This window comes from Brassica napus, chromosome A6 (genome assembly GCF_020379485.1).
Source record: "Brassica napus cultivar Da-Ae chromosome A6, Da-Ae, whole genome shotgun sequence".
Lineage (NCBI taxonomy): Eukaryota > Viridiplantae > Streptophyta > Magnoliopsida > Brassicales > Brassicaceae > Brassica > Brassica napus.
In genome coordinates, this window is record NC_063439.1 from 14,557,170 (window position 1) to 14,562,349 (window position 5,180).

At 41.6% G+C, this 5,180-nt stretch overlaps 1 non-coding gene across 1 annotated transcript; it reads left to right on the top strand.

The window, feature by feature from the left end:
• The first annotated feature begins 744 nt into the window (after positions 1 to 744).
• On the top strand, positions 745 to 851 carry LOC125575971. Its single transcript, XR_007314511.1, has one exon. It is a non-coding gene; the product is annotated as a small nucleolar RNA R71 (small nucleolar RNA).
• The last annotated feature ends 4,329 nt before the right edge of the window (positions 852 to 5,180 follow it).

A 5,180-nucleotide genomic window follows, 5' to 3' on the forward strand; every position in this document is an offset into this window, starting at 1 on the left:
CATTTCTCACCACTTGCGAGGAATCATCATCTATGATGGCATTTACGTGGTGTTTTCCTTTGTCGGCTCCTGCCTCTCTAGCCTCTTTATAGTCTCGCCCGTCTGAATTATTTGAGTTTCATGTTTTCTCACCTGAGTCCCTAAGGTCTCGATTTTGGTGTTCAGATTGTTGTAGGCAGAGTCTATCTTACCGTTGAAATCCACGGTGATTTGTTGTTGCCCCAAAGTACTCGATCAAGCTTCTCTTCGATCATGCTTTCCTGAGTCTGGGGTGGTGGATTTTGGTAGTAAGAGTTCGAGTAGCTCTTGCTGTTGTTGAAGGGTTTTTGAAATTGTGAATTTTAATTACTTCTTTGGCCATTTCCAAAGAAGTTTTTGTTTCCGCCCTGGTTTCCAAATTTCTGGAATCCGGTACCTCCGATGTAGTTCACATCTTCTTCTCCTTCTGTATCTGCTACTTCTCCTTCAGCTGAACAAACTTGCTTCCTAAGAAGCTCATGCACCACATCTAACTTAGCTCTTACTTCGTCCATATGTTCCTTCCCGATAGAGGCTACAGACTTCTTCCGTTCAGAGTCAGTGTTTTTGGTTCTGCTGCTGTTAGCAAGGTTTTCGATTAGTCTCACAGCTTCCAACGGATTCCGAGTAGTGAAGTTTCCTTTTCCTTCACTCGCCATATCAAGAGCCATTTGATACTGTAAGGCGAGACCTCGGAAGAAAGTGCTTAGCAGCTGCACTTCATTAAATCTGTGGTGTGGACAGTCTCGCTGGAAAAACCTAAATCTAATCCACGCATCTTTGAAGGACTCTCCAGCCTTCTGCGAGAATGTGGAAATTTTGTTCCGAAGTTCTTCAGCGCGCGCCTCATCGAAGAAGTTTCGTAAGAAAGCATTCTTGATGTCGCTCCAGGATGTTAAAGATCCTGTGGGTTGCTGCCTAAGCCAGTGCATCGCTTCTCCATTCAGCGTGTATCTGAAGAGCTTGCACAGCAGGTAATCTTCGGGGACTCCTTCCATCCGAATGGCAGCGATTAGATCCTCGAACCGTTCCAAATGGTCCATAGGATGCTCGTGCGGTAACCCAGAGTAGGGTATCTGCGACACGAGAGTGTAGTATTGAGGCTTCAGCTCGAAATTCTGCTTCTGGATCTCCGGAAGTCGAATCGCTGATCTGTTGGAATAGTACTCATCTGGGCGATTGTAGTCGGCCAGTGGTTTCGATCGAGCGTCCTCATCTACAGGTTGAGCAGCTCCTGTAGCATCAGCATCAGGGATTACAGTTCCCTGAGCATCTATTTTCTGACCTGTTGCATTACGCAGATGACCGGCCTGGTCATACAGGTTTCCGTTCTCATCCTGAGTTAGAATAATAATGTTTACCATTTTTGACGACACGGTATCGATCGACGTACGCGGTGTAGTATCGATCGTTGTCGAACGATTGGGATCGATCGACGATGACGGTCTGGTGTCGGTCGACGGTTGATTGTGCGTATCGATCGACGACGAAGTGGTTGCGTCGAGCGATGTGGAACGTTGACCTCTACGGATGGTGCGTTCCAAATGAGCAGGATCGTCTGAGAACAGCAAGTCTTTCTCCTTGTTGCTTCTGGTACCGCTGGGCATGCACCTGAAAAGACAAGAAAAATAAAAATTATTAGAAAAAGAGGGTAAAGACGAGAAAAAGAATTAATAAAACTAAATCTAATGGCGATCGAAGCTCCCCAGCAACGGCGCCAAATTTGATACCACTCAAATTACCCTAAGGAGTGTTACTCTCATCAAAAGAGGTTCAGATGTAGTACTTAGGGATCGAATCCACAAGGAGCTGGGGAACAATTAAATCTAGTGTTTATTAATTCTAAAGGTTGTAATGTTTTAAATGAAATAGCAATAGTAACTAGCGAGTAAATGATAAATGTAACTTAGGTTGGAAATGATATTAGATGCAGGGCCACTATTCAGGTGTTAGAGATTATAATACCTATAGATGCCTAACTGTTGCATTCATGATATATTAGAGCTCATTCGCTTAACTCAGTGATCAGCTGTCGCATGTACCACTAGTTAACAGACTAGATCTTGTGTGTCACCGGTTAGTATGCAGACACAAGAGAGTGTCGATCGATGGTCTATTAAGACGTCGACCGATACACCTTTGCCAACATCGATCGATTGTCAGTTGAGGACATCGATCGACGGGTTCTAGCCAGGCCTATGCGCGAGTATGAAATGCTCTACTAAGATTCTAAATTGGCGGTTAGCCCTCTCTAGCAATCCTAATATGATAGATAGATGTCAGGATGGGATAACAAGGGTGCTTGAATATGCAATCCTATGATCAAGTTCTAGTTAGCTAGGCTAAAACAAGCAATGAATACAAATCTATCATGAATATCACAACAAGGCAGATCTATAGTTTGGGGCTAATCCCACAAACCTATCTGAACCCTGGATCTAACAGTTGAACTACTCAGACATAGCAAAGCAATTCATATCAATAGATAAATAGAAACTCATAGAATAGATGAAAAGAAATAGAAACAAGGAGTTCCAATCACAAGTGATCTTCTCTCCCAAATGAAACTTGTAACAAAACTAGGTCTAGAAAAAGCTCTGTTCTTCTGTCGTCAAAAACACTAGGCAGTATATATTCTACTAGGTTAAAAACTCGTCAGGGCATTTTGGTAATTTGGCTTGGCCTTGGTTTTTAAGTCTGCTGAATCCAAAATGTCGCGTCTGGTGTCTCGACATCGATCGATGGTACTTGTGTACATCGATCGATATTAATCTTCATCTGTCGAGGCATTTCCTGATATCGATCGTCAGCACTGATGCGCATCGATCGATTATTCTTCCTCTCGTCGACCTCTAAGTGGTCAGCTCGGGTGAAATGTCCTTTAAGCTCCAAAATGCTCCAAAGTCATAGCTTTACTCCGAAATGCACCTGAACCTGAAAACATACCTAGAAGAGTAGAAAACATAGATATATATATAGTAAAACACTTATATACCATGGATAAAAATAGGTCAAATCCAAGGTATATCAACTCCCCCAAACTTACCCTTTTGCTTGTCCTCAAGCAAAACATACAGGCAGTCTCTCTGAAAGAGGTTTGAAAATATTTAGGGATTTAAGATTTTAAAACATAGAAATCTTTCCTCAACAATTTTGCAACCACATTTAAAAAGTCCTAATCACAAAAGCACACTATGCAATATCCTAGCTTAGCAACTATTTCTAACATAACACAACTCATCAATTCACGTCTGACATCCCCTCTACTGATTTCATTTCTTAGCACAAATATAAAGTGAATGCTTTACCTTGGGAGTATCGATCACAGGATGCAAGGATTTCAGACAGGTATCTGGAGTTGCAGGTAAAAGTTAGTTCCTAGTTTCTCTCTCTAAATTTCTCTCTTGAGTCAAAGTCTGCTTGCATTGCAGGATCAGTGACCAAGATTGGACAGGCTTCCATGAATCAAAACTTAATGGTGGTTGCCACCAAGTTCTGTTCACTTCTTTTTGGCCTATATCCAAGAGTTCCTTGCGAAAGAGAGCCTTGAAGATTGCCGCCTCCAAGTCCCGTTTCAAACTCTTTTATTTGAGTCTTTATGAATCAAGCCTTAATAGCTTTAGCCACCAAGTCCTGTTCAGACTCATCATAATTAAAAAATATATCATATTTATAGTTTTCATTATTATTATTTATTTTATTTTTTTTTAATACTCACTAACTAATCTAGGGTCGAAATTTAGAGAGAGAAAATGTGATAAATAATCTAAACCAGGTGTTACCTTCCAGACCTGTCTGAAGAATCCGATCCCATGTATACTAAGCCCCAAGACAAGCAGTTATGTCAGGTTTAGTGTTGGAAATCAGCTTTGGTTACTTCATACGGTTCAAGGTAAGTGTGTAGTTGATAGGTTGATCCGCTTTAGCATCTTTAGTGCTATTTGTAATCAGTAAATCTAAAATGGTGCTAAAGATTGGTTAGATATTCATGTTTAAATCAATATAGGATTATAGTCCCTATTTTCAATGGCTAAGCATAATTTATTTGAAATTCCTTTTTACATAAGAATAAAATAAATTATATCAGTAAATCTCCCCCCAGACTTAAATTACACTGTCCCAGTGTAACTCAGCCGGAGTTATGATGAATAGTTTATGATGTACGAAATGTAACAAGTAGGGAAGATACATCTGACCGGATTAGATATCGATCGATGTGTAAGTGTTACATCGATCGTCGTGTGGTTGCCTATGTCGAACGATGTCGACGTCTCGTCGTCGGTCGATATTCAGGTCCTCCTACTTGGGTCTCCTAAATCTGAAAGAAATAAAACGAAAGAAATTAAATGCTAGCTAATAAAACCAAAGTAAAATACCTAATAGTGGGTTGCCTCCCACTCAGCGCTTGGTTATAGTCATTTAGCTTGACTGTGGTAGTGATTGGCTATTGTGTGGAGAAACAGCTGCTTGTTGGAAAGCAAGCATCCACGTCATCTCTGCGCATTTTGGACCAAGATGCAATGAAACTTCTTGTGGCCTCATCATTTCTTGTCCATTTGTCATCCATCTTCTCAAGTACTTTGGAGATGTTCTGTAGCCTTTCTTGAATGTTGTCAATGCTGACCTGGTGCCAGCCTATGTTGTCATAGGCGTATGCTGAAAGTTCTGTCAGTTCCTTTTGCATTGACTCTACCGTCTTGTGTATCAGCTGCTCGCCGATTGGTGTAGACTCGGCGTCGATCGATGCGATTATGTGTTCGTTGGTCGATCTCGGCGAGTTGCCATCGATCGATTTCGCTAGCGTCCTGTCGATCGATGCTGATATCTGATGTTGAGCTGCGAGTTGCCTCTGAATGGCTTTGACTTCTTTCTGTAGCCATTCTGCGTGGTTGTCTAGTCCACTGATTTTGTTGTCGAATGGAAAGTAGATGTCATCGCAGCGTTTGTCAAGTCGTTCCTCCATGGTGTCTAGAGCAGTGTAGATCTTGGATGTGATCTTGTCAACCTCTGCTGCTGTGTAAGGAAGTAACTCCACAGGTTTCTTGCCATCGATCCAAGGTCCTCGTAGCCTGTCGATCGATGCTGATTTTGCCTGCAAAAAACTTTGATTAGTAATGTTCTCAATATCCTTTTGGGCATGAAGTAATTGACTAGACAATTTG